At 35.0% G+C, this 21,570-nt stretch overlaps 1 protein-coding gene and 2 pseudogenes across 19 annotated transcripts in view; 1 reads left to right on the forward strand and 2 right to left on the reverse strand.

The window, feature by feature from the left end:
* The window catches only part of Zc3h12b (zinc finger CCCH-type containing 12B), a 305,889-nt gene that overhangs the window by 57,983 nt on the left and 226,336 nt on the right, over positions 1-21,570 (reverse strand). For 12 of the 19 annotated variants that reach the window (XM_074063651.1, XM_074063642.1, XM_074063654.1 and 9 more), the window contains one exon: positions 4,246-4,414. The exons of 6 other annotated variants lie outside the window; for them this stretch is intronic. The gene's annotated coding sequence lies outside the window, so the exon portion shown is untranslated. Of the gene's footprint in view, positions 1-4,245; positions 4,415-5,351; positions 5,391-21,570 lie in introns of all 19 variants that reach the window. One more of the 19 variants, XM_074063646.1, reaches the window with a different exon arrangement.
* Positions 10,578-13,589, reverse strand: LOC141419657 (mitochondrial glutathione transporter SLC25A40-like; annotated as a pseudogene).
* LOC141419703 (small ribosomal subunit protein eS24 pseudogene) lies at positions 16,928-17,263 on the forward strand (annotated as a pseudogene).

The following is a 21,570-nucleotide window of genomic DNA, read 5'->3' on the forward strand; positions in this document are numbered from 1 at the left end:
ACCCCTGTTTATTAAGCACTGTTCACAATAATCAAGCTATGGTGTCTGCCTAAGTGTCCTTTAATATATGAAAGGATAAAGGAAATGTGATATGAATACACAATGGAGTATTATTTGGTCATAAAACACAGTGAAATTATGTAGTTTGCAGGTAAATGGATGGAACTGGAGATCATTATGTAAAGTGAAATAGGCCAGGTTCAGAAAGACAAATATGTATGTTTTCTCTCATATGTGGAATCTAGACTAAACCCACATATACATACATACATACATATAAATGAATGCAAATATGAGCTGGGAGGGCGGATAGGAGGGGGAGAGGGAAATAGAATGGTGGGGCAAATAATATTGAAGTACATTGTGTCTATGTATGAAGATGGTATAATGAAATTTTTATTAAAATTGTTAAAATAGGGGAGGAGGGAGGATAGGGAAAAGAATAAGTAATAGATGGGGGTTGATCTGATTAAAGTACAATATATGCATGTATGAAAATATCACAGTGAAATCTCTTTGTACAGTTAATGTACACTAATAAAAATAACAAGGAAGATTCCATACTGAAATAAAATATAACACATTTACTTCAATCAACATTGAAATCTTTAAAAGTAAAAGAAAAAGTAAATTCAAGTCAATTTGTATGGTTGATGAAAAAAATCTGTAGCGTTATTGTCTAAAATTAACAGTTTGGGAGGGAGACGACTATATTAAGATACAGATAAGATCCCTTAAAAGACACCAGACCTTTTTAAACAAGCACTAGATGGTGGTTAGATTAGATGACCTTTGAGGTCCCTTCCTTCTGTGAGATTTTGTAATCCTCTAATTTGGTGGTAGTTGAATTGCCCATCCTTAAACCAGTTCCTCACTGTCAGCTCTATGTACACACACACTATCATCTCTATTTTGATACTTTGTCAAGTAATAATATGATTAATACTGCAATTTACAAAATGCTTTTACATATGCCCTTTTATTCAATCTTAAAAATGGTACTGTGGGGTGAATGACATCATCCCTGTTATAGAAATGAACAAACAGACTCATATTTCTTCACTCTCCCACTTTTCTCTGTTTAGACCATGTACAAGGCACACTTTAGTATTATGTCCCTGTTGAGAAAAACATGGACTAATTCATATCCAAGTTAAACTCAGATCACTTTCTTTGAATTCCTGTTGCACTTGAAGTCAGCTCTCTATATATTTTACTATTAAAGTGCTATATTTTTCTTTGTCAGTCTTTTCCTGTGTGTTTTAATGCAGCAGTGTCCAAAGAGAAGCATAAAATTTATAATCAATGGATTAGAAACCCATGCACACATACTTGCTATGTAATTTTGGACAATTTACCTAAATTCTTCAATCCTGAGTTCCTCCATCTGTGAAATGAGGATAACAACCCCTACCTTACAAGGTAGTTCATTTATCAAATAAGAAAATACATGTAAGGTATCATTTTATGTCCCCAATTAAGCTGAAAGCCCCAGGAGGGCAGTGACCATATTTGAAAACTCTGCTGCTTTCCACACAGTGTTGGATTCAGAGTATTTGAAATCTACTTCTCCATGGACTAGAAAGACTTGGAATGCATGTTTTTTAGAACACTAGGCTTCTCCTTATAGGTGCCACAAAACTCATCTTCCAGTGTCTTTGAATCTAACATCACAAGATATCCTTTGTTTGATTTGATCAAAACTTTAATGTTAATAAACAAGTAAATGAGTTTGACCATCAGAAACCATTTGTCAAACAGAGGAAAGGAGTTTCTTTGATTTTAATTCAAAGAGCCACAGACAGTATACATTTTCTGTAATTATTAATAACAAATTTAGACATAAACTCAGTTGGTGACTTTTGTTGCTATGACACCAATAACAAGAAGTCAATACAGACATTAACAGAGATACGTTGCTTTAAACTCCTTAAAGCCTGGAATTTATTTTTATGTTTTTGGTGGGACTGGAGTTTGAACTCAGAGCTTTGCTCTTGCCAAGCAGGCTCTCTATCACTTGTGGTACACCTCCAGTCCCTTTTACTCTGGTTATTATGGAGATGGGGTTCCTTAAACTATTTGCTGGGTTGTCCTCAAACCATGATCTTCCCAATCCCAGGCTCCTAAATAGCTGGGATTACAGGCATGAGCAATCTGCACCTGGTCTGTAATTATTTTTGTATGAGAGATAAAGGAAGAAGCATGAGGACAGAAAAATACAGTGTAGCAGTTGCCGAAAAAATCAATATTAACACAGAAAATGTGATAGAAGATCACTAAATAGACATCTTATAATCCTTGTTTCCATTCTATCGTATGCCAGAAAGTTATAGCTCAAAATATTATATTTAAGTAACTATTTTCTTCAAATAATCTTAAAGCACTATACATTTTCCTTAGTATTTTATAATCCTTAGAGCTCTGAAAGACACATTTAGGTTTTGTTTGTATACTTGCTTGTATATGGTTCAATCTCATGTGTGAAGAATTTCTTAAAAGAATAAAAAATTGTCCTTATCTTTATTTTTTGTGGTTGGTACTGGTGTCTGAACTCTGGGCTTCATGCTTGCTAGGCAAGCACTCTGCTTCTTGAGCCATGCCCCTAGTTCTTTTTGCTCTAGTTATTTTGGAGCTGGGGGTCTCACTTTTGCCCAGACTTGTTGGACAGTGATCCTCCTATTTTATGCTTCCTGTCAGCTGGAATGACAGATGTGTACCACCACCATATCCAGCTTTTTTCCTTTGATATGGGGTCTCTCCTCAACCCCTTTTCTTTTCCAGGCTTACCTGGAACCACGATCCTCCTGATCTCAGCCTCCAAAACAGCTAGAATTTCATATGTAAGCAACAGTGGCTCTTCCTTTTTAATTCACTTTACAGGTAAGTTCCACTTGTTATAAGCCTGGATAAAATCACCTAGGCATCTTGAATGTAGTGGAAAAAGTACTGAGATTGAAGTTGGAGTTCTGTCTCTGTCATGTACTAGATGTGTAACTCTGCAAACTTTCTGATCTCCTTGGGTCTCAGTTCTTTGTGAGGAAAAATAATGAAATATTGATATTATTATGAGACTCAAATGAATATGTTATATTTTTAAAATATCTTGAAAATGCAAAGGATTATGCTATTTTTACTCTAGTAATACTATTAATGTGCTTATTTTAATTCACAACACAAATAATTTGTGATTTTTTTTCCTTTAGAGGTATAAAATGACATTCTAAAACACATAATTTAAATCTTATTATAATCTAGTCCACTTTACCTCACCACACAGAGGGAAACCTTAAGGCCAAGTGGGAAAAGAGACATTCTTTAGGTTATACAACTAGTCTGCAGTGAAATAAGGATTAGAACTCTGTTTCCCTTTCTTCCAGAGTAGGCCTTTCCTACTGTACCATAATGCCTTAACTTGATGGTCCTATTGTGTTTTGCTATGAAACTACTGTCCCTAACTCAGGCTTCTCCTTGAGGAGAGATCACTTTTCTCGAAGAGAATGACCTAGAAGGCCAATTCTTCCATGTATTTTTACCGTTCTGCCAGTATATTGTCAACTACTGCTTGGCTCCTGAGGCAAAAGGTAGGAGTGTCAGGAAGTGTTGCCCAAGTTGAGACGGCATTACTCTTTATTAGGAATATGCAGACCTTGGTCTTGCTGGGAGCAAAGAAGAGAAAATAAGTTACCAACTAGCACAGTGTTTATTTCTATTCTGCTTCCAATATTGTGAAAATTTATTCTCTATAAAGTAATTTCACATTTGTTATCTCAGGTTATTCTCACAATAACCTATCTGATGTAAGGATTATTCTGATATTACAGATGAAAAAATAGGATCAGAGAGAGTGAATTTAGCCAGTAGATAAGAGGCAGAACTGTATCGCTTGAGCCACACCTCCAGTCCATTTTGCTCTGGTTATTTAGAGATGGGGGTCTCAAGAACTATTTGTCTGGGCTGGCCTTGACCCTTGATCCTCCCAGTCTCCAAGTGCAGAAGGTTTACAGGCATGAGTCACAGATGCTCTAGTAAATCTTACTAGCTATGTTCTTCAGTTTTTTACTACAGCTTTGATAGCACAGCCTTTCTGGATCTCCAAAAGCTTAACTTCATTATAAAAGAAAAGCCTCAGCTTTTCATATTATGTGGATCAAGTTTTCACTGTCTACCCTTTCAAACACACACACACAGACATACACATGCACACATGCATAAACAGATACCACCAACCACCACCAAAGTACCCACCTCTTAACATAGCAGACATTTACAATGCTTGGCATGGATCCTCAGCACACTCAGTTTTTTTGGAGGCTTGTAGTCCACATCTGTAGTTCTTATTAGTGTGGTGTATCTATCCCAATATAGCTTTTATCCACCATTGCTGATGCAGAAATGTCAAAAAAAGTTCTTATCACTGTTGTACAAAGGAGATTCCAATAGAGTGACATGAATGGAAGGCAAACCTATGGTGAGAACTTCATAAATCGACCTCCAAAACGCATTTTACCCATTTAAAGTTCAGTACCATAGTCAGGGCAAAAATGAAGACAGTAATCTTTTCAATAATTGGGCCAATCTGAGGTGTAGCACTCTTTCTTACATGTTGATACAGAGAATATTCCATAGGCTTAAGAAAACTTATCTTGAGACTGTGCAAAAGACTTGGTCTAAAAGAATCATAGCTAAATTATATTTATAATTATAAATTATGTTCATACAAATTATATAGAAAACCATCTAAAAAGAAGAAAACCACAGATGAATGATGAATTTAAGAGCTATACTATCTAGAATTCATTAAGAAGCAGAATGCTTTTATGTATCTGTATGCATAATTTGGAGATTAAATACAGTTATTTCCTTTTGTTGAACTTCTATGCAAAACAAAATAATATCATAAATCTTAAAAGATCACATTTAGAATAAACAGTAATTCCTAACCACTAGAAATGTATCAGATTTCCATTGTGAGGTGCTTTTTTTTTTATCTTTCTTGGGTTTTTGTTTTGTTTTGTTTTGTATTTTTTTGAGATAGAGTCTTGCTATGTAGTTTGAGCTGGCTTCTAACTTGAGGTCCTCCTACCTCAGCTTCCCAAGTGCTGGGATTACAGGCATGTACCACCATGCCTGGTTGAAGGGACTTTTTAATTCATTAGTTCATTCATGCTCTGATTAATTACAAAGCCATATGTGCAATTTATGAAGTTTACAGAACACGCACAAAAAAACCACTTGGATAAAAATAGCCTTGAACATTCTGCACATCCCTCTCTACTTCTCTAAAATAAATGAATAAACCATATTTTTGAAAAATTTATAATGCAAAATGATTATATAAATAATCAACTTACACTTCATAGTTTTAAGTGGTCCAGAAACACGTTTCCCATCTGTAAGTGAGAACATAAAACTCATGGTCCAGGAGCAAAGTGTAGCCTAGCAAAGGTTTGTGGAGGGTCTTATCATTCTTACCACTCCCTAGCTTTGGAAAATTTCTCATTACCCAAGTATTACTTTTAATAGTATAAATTCTAAGTCAGGCTATCAGATCTGAAAAATGAGATTTTGTGTCAGATGCAACCCAGGAAATGTAACTTGGATGTTGAAAATAATGGAATTTCTGGGACATTCTGATGGTTTGGAAGGATAATGGAAGGGAATGAAATTAATAATGTTTTAGAAAATGTGGTTATTGTGTGAACAGGACATCTGAGTAATTGATACTGGAACAGAAACTTCCACCATGATGGAGGGAGCCTCTTAGGGTGATTTCTGAAGATGCAGACATTTGGTTTTCCAACATGTATTGAAAGCCTACTATATGCTGGGCTGGGATTTGGGGTCTGCACAAGATTAAACTGCAGAGGAGTGCAAATTTGTTCCTTCTAGGGGCTCTTCTTGTTCCTTTTTCATTTTGCTACATGCCCAACACCTGCTATGGTTTCCATGACAACATCCTTAACCAGCCTCTGTCACTGTAGAATGCATGCGGGAGTTCTTGAGCTTGGAATGGAGAAGAGGGATGGATGTCAGACTTGCAAAACGGGAGAGTGTAGCCTGACTGGCACAGTCTCTTCATCAATCATGCATCTGCATATTTTGTATAAGCTGAAATGTGTCATTGGTACCAATATATGCAGAAGGAGAAAAAAAAGGGGTTATTGGAGTTTCCACCAACTCAGAATAAAATCATGACTCTATTCTAAGGACTGGTGATAAAGGCAGTTTATGCTCTTACCATTTGTTTATTTAGTACATATTTCTACATCTGTATATATGAATGTAGATAGAAGCATAGACCTGTGTGTACTTATTAAACTACTTTCTGTTTTACATGTTCTGTCTAGGTCTGGAAAATAAAACCATAAGAAATGCCCTCCAGCAAGACAGAAGGAAATCAGCAATAATTTTTAACCTGAAATCACTACAAAATATATCCTATAGTTCATTGCATACAGATATCACCATGACTTCTTATTAGATGTGGAACATGTACAAGAATGACATTAGAATTGACACTATATCTATGTATTATATGGATTTTAGGGTCATTGCCCAATCTGACATTACCAACCTGTGGGGAAATCAATTCCCATGAGGCACCGATATTTGTGCTGGACATACCAGAGAATATGTTGTTAGTTACAGCTCCTTGTTTCCACAGCTGTTACAATGAAAGGGCCAACCTTATTTACTTAAATCTTCTCCAGAGAGGTCACTTTCAAATTCTACATTTTAGTGATTGATAGATGCAGTAACACTATATTTGTGGATGGCCAAGACTCACAATTTGCCTCTAGTCTAGAAGGTCACTAAGAGAAAGGTTCTCAGTAGCTTTTATTCTGCTATACTGACCTTCTTTAGGTTAGGGTGAGCCTTATTCATGTCTATACCCCCTGTGTTAAGCTTCACATACAGTAGATGCTTGATAAATAGCTACTAAGTAGCTTATAAGATCTTTAAGAAAGGGACTATCTTCCTGACCTTCTAAATTTTTATTTTTGTACACATCAATGAATAGCAGTTATTTCTGTGAGTTCATTTATCTTTATAGGCAAGTGGGATAGGAAGCAATGTTTTGATGTTGCAGGTAATGTGAGTCACATGGATATGTATTGCTGTTACTCACCTATCAGAAACTGTGTGATAAATATGAGGGAGATCATTGGTTATTATCTGTACTTTTAAGTACCACCTGTGAAACCCATGGTTCCTATGCAGTGGTAGCTTGAAACTTGGATATTTAGGCTACTTCTTTGTAGAGGGGTAATAAGAGGAAGAATTGTTGACTATTAACCATACACTATGATTTGGGTATAATTTGAGTGTCTGCCAAAGGTCCTCAAGGTGTGGTATTGGGAAGTTTTGTGGACTTTCCAGAGGTCCTTAGACCAATGGGGGTATGCTTATGAAAAGAACCGTGGCATGTTAGTCTCTCTCTCTCTCTCCTCTGATTGGAGATATAAGCTGTTTTCTGTAACTTACATTCTCTGCCATTTTTGTCCATGCCATGAGGTGATGAAATAAAGAGAAGGCCTATACCAAACCTGTAATATGCCATTTGGACTTGAACTTCTAAAACTATAAGCCAAATAAATCTTTTCTTTTTATAAAGTTAATTGCTTCAGGTACTTCATTGTAGTAATGCAAACTAGATTAACATATCATGCAATTCTCTCAGCGTGAAATCTTCAGAATACAGAAGATAATGAAGGTGGTTAAGAAAGCATATCAGTTTCTAATAGCTTTCCAGAAATCTAATCTTCACAAATGGGAGAGGGAAAAGAGAGAGGGAAAGAGGGAAGAGAGGAGGAGGAGGAGGAGGAGGAGGAGGAGGAGGAGGAGGAGGAGGAGGAGGAGGAGGAGAAGAAGAAGAAGAAGAAGAAGAAGAAGAAGAAGAAGAAGAAGAAGAAGAAGAAGAAGAAGAAGAAGGAAGAAGAAGAAGAAGGAAGAAGAAGAAGAAGAAGAAAAGAAGAAGAAAAAAAAGAAAAAGAAGAGAGAAATATGACCTAGTAATAGCAAAGAACAAATACATATAAATACAATGTGATCCCAAAATTTTTCTAAATTTCACGAGCAAGTTAAAAGGCTCCATATCAGGACAAATAATCAGCACAAGGAAGAAACAAGTCTCTAAAAAAAGAAGCCAATTCATTAAATCTGTTTACTATTTCTACCAGTTGGAAAGAAGAATTATCCCCTTTTGTACAGCTGACAAACCAGAAACCATTTTTACTCATAAGACAAAAACACCTTTCTCCTGCTTCACATACAGTAGATACTCAATAATGTAGAAAATGTAGAATTTCAAAGTGAGTTCTCTGGAGAAGATTTAAGTAAATAAGGTTGACCCTTTTATTTTTTATTGTATGTATACCAAGGGATATAGCATTGTAATATATAGTTCATATGTAATAAATGATTAACATAATCTAAGCTAATAAAAGCCAAACATACCCAATTTGAGATAATTTTGTAATCTAATGCTGTGTAAGAGTTTAATGACTGACTCCCTTTTTCTGTTGGAATTAGCTTTATACAGTTTGTTCCTACACAAAAACTTGTCTTGCAAACCCTAGTTTATTTCTAGTGAAACATATAAATGCTTTTCTACTATAACACAATATGAATTAATTTCCCTACCAACATTAGAGAAGATTTGTCACCAAAATACATTTTGCTTAGTTTAGAAGGTAAAAAGCTTCACATTTTTATAAAACACATACTGAATACAACAAAGTGCTTTTTCTTATAGGATAAAGATCTTGGGAAATCAAAGAAATGTATAAAAAATGAGTACCACTTTCTTGTCCTGCCACCATTCTTTTTTTTTTCTGGTGCTGGGTATCTAACACGTGGCCTCACATATGAGAGGTAAGCACTCTACCTTTGAGCTACATCCCTAGTCCATCTTATTCTTACATAAAGTCATAAGCTTGTTTACATACAATTCTTGATGGAAAAGCTTCTTGTTTATCTTATCAATATGAGAGAGTATAAAATCAAGGGTCTACTTTGTGACTTTTATTACAGTGTACAGAATATCTCTTATCCAAAATGCTTAGGACCAAAAGTGTTTTGATTTTTAATTTCAGTTTAATTATTTTTGTTGTTTGTGCTGCTGGAGTCATGTCCAATAAACCAATTGCCTAACCTCTGGTCATGAAATTTACTCCTATCTTTTCTTCTAGGTAAGTTTTATAGGTTTTTTTTTTTTTTGGTGGCACTGGGGTTTGGACTCAGGGCCTCACACTTACTAAGCAGGCGTTCTTACATCTTGAGCCACTCCGCCAGCAAGATCAGAAGTGTTTTGTGTTTCCGATTTTTTTCAGATTTTAGAATATTTGCATATATTTAATGAAATGTCTTAGGGAGAGGACCCAAGTCTAACACAGAATTCATTTAAGTTTCCTATATACCATATAAATATAGCATGAAGGTAATTTTATGCATTAATTTTTGTGTGCCTGCAAGAAATGCAGGCACAGGTCAGGTGTAAGAATATTGCACTGGCATCGTGTTGGTGCTCAAAAAGGTTCAGAGCTTTGATTTTCAGATTAGGGAAGTTCAATCTGTAATTACATCTATCTTGTTAGAAAAAGTCACAGAAATGACCTAAAGAATGTCATAAACAATGATACTTTAAGTTGGCTCAAAGCCAGAGGCTATTCTTGTGTCCTATCTACTTTTACTAATCTAAATGCTATGTGGTTATCCACTGCAGACCCACATTTGTGTGAACATTTGTTAATCATAAAAACTTCCCTTTTAACAGAAATAGTACATAAGGGTCTTTACTCATTAAATATGGCAAGATCTGCAACACAGAAATGCTTATATTTTGGATCGTATAGATAAAATAGCCACACTTTTAATCAGAGAAATCCTAATCTATGTGAGGTCTTAAAAACAGTAACAATGGCAGGGGTGAGGGGTTAAATCTTTAATTCAAATGCATTTAATTAAAGAAATTAACAGATAATATTTGGCAAATGTGAATAATGTCATTTGATGACTGCTTTCTATTATCTACTGAAATACCAAAATACCTATGTACACGATTTAAATGTGCATAAGACTTGAACTTTTTTTCTAGATTATACATCATTCCAATGTACCTAACACACACACAGTAAGATTAAGATATACTGAAATGTACATCAAACTCTCAAGAGATTGCTTTCAATGTTAACAAGTAATTTTCTTTTTTTTATAAGATGCTAAATGGCTATGATTTCTGGATTATCTTTTCAAAAATTTTCAAAACTAAGAAAAAAATTTAATATTAGGATTATGATTAGCTGCAGAGTAGAACTTGCTGTTCATTTAAATTATAGGGGAGAAAGGCATAAAATCATTGTAATAAAATAATAGTAAAAATTCTTTTTTTACAGTTTATCAGTTTTGTTGTACCTATGTAAATTTCTTAATTTTGATAAGGTACCACACTTATGTAAGATGCTAAATTAGGGGAAGCTGAAGGGAAGGTACACAGGAATTCTCTGTAATTATTTGCAAATTTTGTATAAATATAAGAATGTATAATATTATAACATACAATAATTTTATTCCCAAGTTAAAAAATTAAAATATTTGACAAACATGACTTCACAATCTCTGAGTAGGATTTCATATCATAAAGATTCTGATATTATATTAAGGCACACACAAGAAGCAGCACAAAAACAAACATTATTCTTTGGAATTAGATGCCTATAAAATTACTTTTATACCTACAGAAGTTTTCTATGTAGTGTGTTGCTTAATGGTAAAGGTCTTTTTCAAGCAGAGCTTAATTATAATAAGTCCCTTAAAGTCTACATTGCCTGTGAGTTTTCATCTTATTTGGCTATGGTTGTGATTTTAATTTAAAATAGCATCACTAGAATTGCTGTCTTTGAACATTTTATTTCTGGACAAAGACTTTCCAAATTCATATGTACTGAGCATAATGGCACAAGCAGGAGCAATGTTAATCAAGCAAGGAATTAGGCCTGTAAATAATCTTGAAATCTATTTTTTAGCACCAGTGCTCTTCATTATAACTCAGGTTGACATATGCAAAGGCACAGAAATTTTATGACTTTCATAAAAATTTGTGTCTGCTTTTTTTTGCCTGTACCGCAGTTTGAACTCAGGGCTTCATGCTTGGTAGGCAGATGCTCTACCACTTGAGTCACTCCTCCAGTCATTTTTTCTCTGGTTATTTTGGAGATATGGTCTCACTTTTTTACCCAAGCTGCCTGGACTCACTCTTGTTTTTTAAGCTTCCCACCATCATTAGGATGGCAGGAGTGCACCACTATATCCAGCTTTTTTCTGTTGAGAGGGAATCTCGCTAACTTTTTTTTTTAACCTTGGCTGGCCTGGAACTGTGATCCTCTTGATCTCAGCCTACTAAGGAGCTAGGATTATAGGTGTAAACCATGGGCGTCCAGCTTGAAATCTGTCTTTTTTTCCATTTTTTTTTCTCTTTTATTGGGGTTTGAACTCAAGGCCTCACACTTTCTAGGCAAGTACTCTACCACTCAAGCCAAGTCCCTAGATACTTTGTGTTTTTATGACATGAAATGGTAAAGTTATAACAAGTGCAAAAGAACCAGACAATGCCCCTGAAGTAAAGTTGATCATAAATGTTGGTTCATATAAACCAGGTTTCTCATACAACCACGTTTTTAAAATTTCATATGCCAGTACATTGCTGAGAAGAGTAAGAGCTTATCCCTTTCAAAGGGAAATCCAAACATCTTTAGATATTTTCTTGCTGACAAATTGATGCAGTTCATTGTAAGAAAACTTCTTAGACTTCATCTTCGTTCTAGTCAGTTTTAATGAACTTACCATAGTTATTGCACCAAATCTGGCTACAAGTCCAGCAACAATTGGTATTAGGGTTTCATTGTCTATTAATTTAGATCACAGAAGAGCAGTTCATTGGTCATAGTAGGTAAAATAAATAACTGCGGCCAGAACTGCCATCACTAGATTAAGAGGAATGACACTCCCCATGGATTTAATGCACTCATTTTGAATGATTTTTAAAAAGGCATCCAATGGTCCTTGGAAATTTCCTGGCTTCTTGTACCATGTTTCATTGCCTCCCTCTTCATATACACATATAGATCTGTGAATCCATTACTACATACAAAACATTTTCCTTTGGGGAATGGGTTGTTCTGGGCTTGGAGTCAAATGTTAACATCCCAGGGTGTCACCATTAGTGATGTCACTATTAGCATTGTTCTAGTACAAGAGGAAAGCATTTTCTGCAGTGGTGTTGCTTTGATAATCTGTGGGTCCTCTGTTAGAGGATTCATATTTTTAACTAACTGAAGATAAATCTTCTGGGTTTAAGCGTTTTCTTCACTTCTGTATTCCAATATTTTAATGTCAGTGGCTAAAAAGCTGGTGGAGAGGTGCCTGGAGAGCAGGTGGTCCCAGCAAACTTAGAAGGTGAGAATGGCCCTGCTGGTAGTCTGGCCAGTCTCTGGGGCTAACTGTGTCCACTACTCAGGTCTACACCTAGGCACACTGACTCCTTTGGGTTGTGTCCCACCTGTAGCAAATGGCAAAGAGCTAAAAAATTGAAGGTCAGTAGACCAAATAGAATAAAGAAACTTGCACAACTCTGGAACTCAACTTGTACATAACAGTAGTAATCATGTTTTTATTTACAATAAAGATATACTCCATCAAAAGGTGTCATTTGTGTTTGGACATGGAAGAGTAGCAAATGGAGTATGTATTTTAGTGACTAGCATCTTTCTTTGGAGGATAGGGAGAAGAAGTATAATTCAAAGATTTAGCATAAATATTGTTAATGTGCTAAAGAATCAACAATCCTGATGATATGCTTGTAAATTCTACTAGTCTCTTGGATCTCACAGGAAGTAAATTATCAAACACAAATAAACCTTCCAAGAAAGTAAAATATCATTTCAATTTGCATTCTTTTATGGCTAAGGGCGTTGAACATTTCTTCATGCATTTATTAGCCATCTGTACTTCTTCTGAGAACTGCATGTCTAATTCATTGATTCCCTCTCACCCCAGTCAGAATGGCTATGCTCAAGAAAACAAACAAATGCTGGTGATGACGTGGGAAAAAGGAATTCTTACACCCTGTTTGTGGAATGTAAATTGATCCAGATGCTAAGGAAATTAGTATGGAGGTTCCTCAAGCAACTAAAAATAGTCTTTTTAAAAATTTGGCAGCACTGGGGTTTGAATCAGGGTCTCATGCTTGCTAGGCAGGCACTCTTACCACTTGAGCCACTTCGCCAGGCCTAAGAAACTAAAAAATAGAACTACCATATGATCCTGCTATTGCACTTTTGGACATATATCTAAAGGAATGTAAATCAACATACAAGAGAGATACCTGCACACCCATGTTTATAACAGCACTATTTATGATAGCCAAGATATGGTGCCCAACAACCTATGACTGGATAAAGAAGATATGGCACATATACACAAAGGAGTATTATTCAGCCATAAAGAGGAATGCAATTACATCATTTTCAGGAAAATGGATGGAACTGGAGATTATCATGTTAAGTGAGAATAAGCCAGGCTCACAAAGACAAATACTGCATGTTTTTGCTCACATGCAGAATTTAGAACTAAAAAAATTAGCATAATTGTAAAAGGGAGACTGTTTTGTGGGGGAATCAGTGAGTGGGAGGAGGGAGAAAGGAGAAGACAATGAGGGGATGAATGTTATAGAAGTCACATTATATATGTGTATGAAAATAGCACAACAACACATCAAAAATTGTTAAAAAGGAGGGGTGAAGGGAGGATGGTTATGAAAGAGAAATATGTATGTGTTGAGTTTGTTCAAAGTACATTATATGTATGTGGCAAATATCACAATGAAACCTTTTTGTATAATTAATTTATGAATTAAATTAAAGAAGGTAAAAATATACCAATTACTCATCTAGGATTTAAAGAGCCCTGAATTTATAGCCTCTTTAATGTGAGAAAACAGAAAGACAAAATTTAAATTTCAGAAAGCATTTTCATAGATTTAATCAGAAAAAGATAAAAAAACCAATAAAAATGTCATAACACTACAATTTATCAAGGAAGTCAGTATATGTACGTCACGGATTTCGAACCCACATATGAAATAAATGAGATAAATATTATTTCTCCTATTACCTAAATACGAAAGCCAATGCCCTGAAATGTTATGTGACTTATTTCAGGGCTTAAGATTCCAGAATTAGAATACAGGTTTTCTATTTTTTAAATTTTACTTTTGCAATGCTGGGGATTGAACCCTGAGTATTGGGCATGCTAAACACTACCACTGAGCTCCAACCACAGTGTCTGAAAAACATTTTTTGGTCTCTAGTACACTTTTTGATTCTGTCTCCTAGGTTACAAATTATTTATTCATTCATCTGTTGGTGAACCTTTGTGTTGTTTCCAGTTTTACAAATAAAATTGGTATACATATTTGTGTAGAAATAGTTTTATGGACACATGCACTCATTTATCTTCATCAAATATCTAAGAATGGAATGACTGGTTTATATGGTAGTTGTATGTTTAACTTTTTAAGAAGCTGCCAAAGTTTGCCAGTATAGTTGTATCAACTTACATTTCCATCCACTGTGGCTGCTTAAATTCTAGTTGTTCCACATAATTGCTAACACTTCATATGGTCAGTTACTGTTCTATAGCCATAACAATTCATATAACACATTTAAAATACTCAATTCAATAAGTTTTAGTGAATTCAGAGTGTGCAACCATTATCACTAATTCCAAGAAAACTTCTTCACCCTCAAAAGAAACTTGGGGACTGGTGGAGTGTTCAAGCAGTAAAAGTGCCTGCGTAACAACTGTGAGGCCCTGAGTTTAAACTCCAGTGCTACCAAAAAGAAAAAAAAAAGAACTCTGTACCTAATGGATGTCACTTTATTATTGAGTTTTGATTATTATTATTATTTTTAAAGGTACTGGGGCTTGAACTCAGAGCCTTCACCTTGAGCCACTCCACCAGCCCTATTTCTGTGAAGGGTTGTTCGAGATAGGGTCTTGTGAACTATTAGCCGGGGCTGGCTTTGAACCACAATCCTCCTAATTTCTGTCTCCTGAGTAGCTAGGATTACAGATGTGAGCCACTTGGCCGCCAGCTTTGATTATTCTTTATATTTATTTAATTATATAAATATTTGATTATATAAATTATATAAATATCTTGGCTATATGATTTTCAAGTACCCCCCCCCCAGTCTGTGGCTTGTCTTTTCATTCTCTTGACAGTGTCTTTTGAAAAGCAGATGTTCTTAATTTTGTTAAGTCCCATTTATCAACTTTTTTCCTTTTATGTGCTTTCCTACCTTTCCCTCTTTCAATCAGGTTCAGTGATTCTTTAGATATTTTTGCATAATTCCCCACTCCAACTTTCAATCTCGTGATCCCAGGAAAACTGCACCAATTTGTACCAATTTTAAAGAAGGTTCTGGTTACTTCCACAGATTGTTTGATCCATGGTGTTATAATTAATATATGTGTGGGGATTAGCAAGCATATGAGCTCAGTTTTTCATTTGTTATGAGTGATTCACTTGTCCCAAGTGTTAACAACAATGATTTCCAGAACCATATGGCATCCATTCAAATTAATTACCAAAGTAATTATGAAAAGACAAGCAATCTTGAGATTGTGGAAGGAAACAAAGTAACTCCTGACGGTCAGAAATAACTTATAAGTAATTTTTTTGTGTTATGAGGTTTGAACTCAGGCCTTGCACTTGCTAGGCAGGCACTCTACTATTTGAACCACTCCATCAGCTTTATAAATAATTTTTTTAATGCTGGGAGTTGAACTCAGGGCCTCTGTGTGATAATCATATATACTACCACTGATCTACACTGTTAGCCCTATAAATAATCTTGAGATTAATTTACTTAGTGGACGCAAGCTAGGAAAAACTAAGTAATCTAAATTTTTAGAAAAAGTGCCATTGGATTTAATTTTCATTGGCAAAATCCACTGGAAAAGAGCAGGAAACATCTTGAACTCGAATCATGTTCAAATGACTATAGTCCCAGCTCATCAAAGGAAGTATGAATTCAATTCCTAATTGAAAGCCTTACAAAGCCTTTCAGTGTAACCACATAAGATCTATGCTTTTGGTTTAAAACTAACCAGCATGCAGGACCATAAAAAACAGCTCGTATGAATGGTAGAGAAGACTGTATTTTGGTATTTTACAAAATGGGTACATTCAAAACCAAAATGGTTTATGAAATAATAAAGGAACTTGTCTCATTTTTAAACTTAGAAGTTACTGTGAGTTTTAAAAATGCTTTTAAAGATGTTTGAATTATTTTTATTGTCTAGTGTTCTGTGTTAGGACAACATGCAGACCTATTTGAAAAACAGACCCTAGCCCTGATTAGTTACTCTACCTATCATAAACATTTCCACAATATCTTTACTGGCTGTTTCAAGGAATGTATTTTTATTAATATTTACCACATAATCTTCCACAGGTGTTATATACTTATAGATGTCAACAAACAAATACCAACAAATTGTTCTTCAATTTCTGGGCGAACAAAGAAGTTACTATTTTAGATAAAGATTAATGACACATAAGTAGATTTTTTTTGCAATACATAGTGCTTATTTCTATATATTCTCATTGAAGTGATAAATCGCAGGTGACACAAAATACTAAAAGAGCTATAAACACACTAAAAGTTTTCATTAGATTAGATTTTAACAACAAATATTACTGATTAAAGTTTACAGGGTTTGGCTCTAATTATTACTGGAGGACAGACGAAGCTCTTTTAATAGAAATAAATGAAACACTATATTCACAAAGGAAGAATAATTCTTATGTTGGTTAGAAAAGATATTTCCAGCTCTTTTCTTCTCCTGAGGATCACCTGCCATCATGAATGACAAAGTAACTATCCGTACCAGGAAGTTCATGACCAACCGTCTACTTCAGAGGAAACAAATGGTCATCAATGCCCTTCATCCTGGGAAGGCAACAGTACCTAAGACAGAAATTCGTGAAAAACTAGCTAAAATGTACAAGACTACACCAGATGCCATTTTTGTATTTGGATTCAGAACCCATTTTGGTGGTGGAAAGACAACTGGCTTTGGCATGATTTATGCTTCCTTGGATTATGAAAAGAAAAATGAGCCAAAACACAGACTTGCAAGACACAGCCTGTGTGAGAAGAAAAAGACCTCAAGGAAACAGTGAAAGGAACGTAAAAACAGGATGAAGAAAGTCAAGGGGACAGCAAAGGCCAGTGTTGGTGCTGGCAAAAAGTCGAAGGAATAAGCACTCTACAATGACTTTAACGGCAATGATTGTGCAGGTTTTCCTTGAGGATTAATAAGCTGTAAACATCTGCGATGGTTATGGGCTTTTCATGAGGATTAATAAACTCAATACTTTCATGTGAAAAAAACAAAAAAACACCCCCCAAAAAACACACAAAAAAAGAAATTTCCAAAGCAGAGTGCAAAAGGCAATCCACTAGGATAGTGGAAGATTTATAGTAGGGAATGTTATATTTACATTTTTATCTCATTCATTGAACATTCTATAATGGGCATGACATGTTGGTATAATAGTAAATTAAAAACAAACATATATGTATATATTAAATATTTATATATTCATACATGCATATTATTATGTATAAACACAAATAAAAAATGAATATTAGAGTACATACTAGGGTATGGGCTTGAAAATATTTTGAGACCACTGGGTCAGAATATGGTTCTTTTTGAACTAAGGTGGCCTACAGGATATATAAATGAACTAGCTTCATTTTCAAGCTTCCTAGTCCTAGTCAATTATGCCTGAATTGATACTACTACTAATAGTGGGGCTGAAAAAGTGTAGAAAAAAATTCCAAATTGAATGACTTGCTGATTGAGAGTTATACATTTATAAAGGAAAGCATTGATTTCTTCTTTTAAAAACCAAACTGATATTAAAATCCGGAGAAGAAGATGCAGACAAAACTCTTTACAAACTTGAACTGACTTTCAAGTTAAATACTTGATATTTCGTGTTAAAACTCCTCCAGTTCCTTCAAGCTCCAACTAAAAGTAAAAAGGGAACAAGATATAGAAGGATAGTGATATGGTTTGGATCTTAAATGTCCCTCCAAAATTCATGTATTGAAGAACTGATCCATTGCTGATGGCACTGTTGGGAGCTGGTAGAACCTTTAGAAGGTGGGGCCTTACTGGAAAGAAGTTCAGTCATTTGGAGCATGCACTTGAAGGGGATATTGTGACCCTGATCCCTTTCTCTCTTTCTCCCCTCTACCTCACCCTGCTTCCTAGCTGCCATGAGGTGAGTAGATTTGCTCCACTGTGCACTCCCCACAATGATGTTCTGCCTAGCCACAGGTCCAAAGTAAAGGGGCAAAGGGACCAGGGACTGAAACCAAAATGAATCTTTCCTCTTTTTAAGTTGATTATCTCAGGTATTTGGTACATAAATGGAAATATAACACAGACAAATGTGAAACTGTTTTAGTCACAGAATTCCACATTCTACATGTAGAAAGTTTATACAACTGTTGATAAAGATTGCGTCTTTTTAAAGTCACTTTGTTTTTGTGTGATGCCAGGGATCAAACCTGGGGTCCATGTATGTGAAGCAAGTGCTCTACTACTTGAGCAGCATCTCCATCCCTTACAGTAGAAGTTATTTTAGTATTTCAAAGTGAATCAAATTGAAAAAAATCTCATAATGCAAGAAAACAAACCAGTAATGTAGAAAAACTTTTCATGTCTTAGAAAAAACCTGTTTTGTAATAACTGATGAAGTCACAGTCAAGAGAATATGATAGTTTTTGCAAAGTCTTCATATTGGGATGTCTACTGTCAGCCCACTGTCAACCTTCTCTGTCAGTCAAGGTGGGTTAGGTATAAAATGAGTGTTCCTTGTGGTCGAATGTTGACAGAGGTTGATCACTCGTATAATTCTATTTCAATTTCATATTTTTTCATTCTTTTCTAGTAACAGTAGAAACACTACTGTCATTATCTAGTTGTCAAAAACATTTTTGAATTCTATATGTCCCCTTGCTAATATTGAAGGTTTTGAAAAGGGAAAATGTGACTTGGTAGAACGCTAAAACATTTCTATGTACCCAGATAGCACTTAATTGTGATTTTTCTTTTTTGGGGGTGGGCATCACTGGGGTTTGAACTCGGGCTTCATGCTTGATAGACAGGTGCTCTTACTGCTTGACCACTCTGCCAGTCCACAGCTCTTAATATTTATTTCTAGATTTTGAAAATGATTACTTCTGATACAATGTTAAAAAGATTTTTTAATTTTTCCTCCAATTTTAGAATAACCCATTTTCTGGAGTATCATGCATGTTACCAATACCATTCTCATTAATTTTATTTAAAATTTTTTATTATGTGTAAACAAATTATAATTATGAAGGTTGAGAATCCCTAATCCTAAATCCAAAATGCTCCAAAATCTGAAACTTTTCTTTTCTTTCTTTTTTCTTTCTTCTTCCCTCCCTCCCTCCTCCTTTCCTCTGTTACTCCCTCCCTCCCTCTCTTCCTTTCTCCCTTCCTCCTTCCTTCTCTCTCACCCTTCCTTCCTTTCTTCCAATGAAGATACAAAATTTGAAACTCTTTAAAGACATTATGTACCCCAGGTTGGCCTTGAACATTTTTTTGGCGGTACTGGCATTTGATCTCAGGGCCTCACGCTTGCTAGGTAGGCGCTCTACCACCTGAGCCATTCTGCCAGCCCTTTGGCCTTGAACATGTGGTCTTCCCGCCTTATCATCCTCAGTTCTGACTTTATGTGTGTGTGCCACCACACCTGGCCAACATTTGAACTTTTTGAGTACTGATGATGACAAGATAAGTGGAAAATTTCATACATGACCTCAGATGACTACAGTCAAAATGCAGGTGCACTAAAAATGCTTCATAAAATTACCATCAGAGTATGTGTATGAGGTGCATATGAGACATAAATTAAATGAAATTCATGTTTAGATTTGGAACCCATCTCCAAGATGTCTCACTATGTATATGGAAATATTCCAAAATCCAAAATCTGAAATACTTCTAGTTTCAAGCATTTTGGATATGGCTTACTCAACCTGTATAAAATTGTGGGATACAAGGTGATGTTATGATTTCTGACACACTGTGGAATGACTAAATCATGCTAATTAACATTAACATCTATCACCTCAAATACTCAAAGTTTTTGCTCCTAGTGATACAGACATATACAGTACTAAATTGTAAGCTATATTCACCATATTGTGCAATAGATCTAAAAAAAGTCAATTATTGCTACTATCTAGATGACGCTTTGTACCATTTGACTTTCAGCCTCTGGTAACCACAATTCTACTCTCCACTTCTATGAGCTCAATTACTTCAAATTCTATATGTAAGTGTCTTTCAGTGTCTGGCTTATTTCACTTAATATAATGCACTCCAATTCTATCTATGTTGCTGCAAATGACAGAATTTCTTCCTTTTATAAGGTTGAATAGTATACTATTATATGTATACATGCATGTATGCACACACACATATATATATATATATATACATATATATAGCACATTTACTTTATTTATACATCCACTGATGGCACTTAGGTTGATTCCACAGCTTGGCTTTTGTGACTAGTTTTACAATGAATATTGAAGTGGAGATATCTCTTCAACATAGTATTTCAAATTTTGGGGCTAATACTCACTAATGTAATTATGAATCATATGGCAATTCAATTTTTGTTTTTTGACACATTTTTTCCAACACCTATCTTTCATCTTTTTGGTAATAACCATTTTAACATGTATGAGGCGACAACTCATTGTGATTTTGATTCACATTTTCCTAATGATTAGTGATGGTATTTTTTACATGTATGTGTTAGCCATTTTTGAGAAATGTCTTTTCAGGTCCCTTGTCCATTTGTTAAATGGATTATTTTTTTCTTTCTATAGAGTTGTTTTAGTTCTTCATATATTTTGAATATTAATCACTTATCAGATTTGTGACTTTAAAATATATTCTCCCACCATGTCTCTTTATTCTGTTTCCCTTATTGAACAAAAGCATATTTTTGCAGTACTAGGGATTGAACCCAGGGCTTTGCATGTGCTTGGTAACTGTTCTCCACCACTGAGACACACACTCAACTCCACAAGTAGTTTATTTTGATGTAATCCCATTTGTCTATTTTCCTTTTGTTGTCTCTGCTTTTTCTGTAGTATCCAAAAAATCGTTACCCAGACCAAGGTTGTATAGTTCCCCCATATTTTCTACTATTAGTTTTATAGTTTTGAGTCTTAGTTTAAGTCTTTAATCCATTTTGATTTGTGTTTTGGTGTGTGGTATGAGATAAGGGTCCAATTTCATCATTTTGCATATTTATATTCAGTTTTCCAACCATGTTTATTAAAAAGATTGTACTTTCCCATTGTATATTCTTGGAACTTCTTTCAAAAATCAGTTGACGAGATACATGGGTTTATTTATGGGCTATCATTCTGTTCCCTT

The sequence above is a fragment of the Castor canadensis genome, chromosome X (assembly GCF_047511655.1).
Source record: "Castor canadensis chromosome X, mCasCan1.hap1v2, whole genome shotgun sequence".
Lineage (NCBI taxonomy): Eukaryota > Metazoa > Chordata > Mammalia > Rodentia > Castoridae > Castor > Castor canadensis.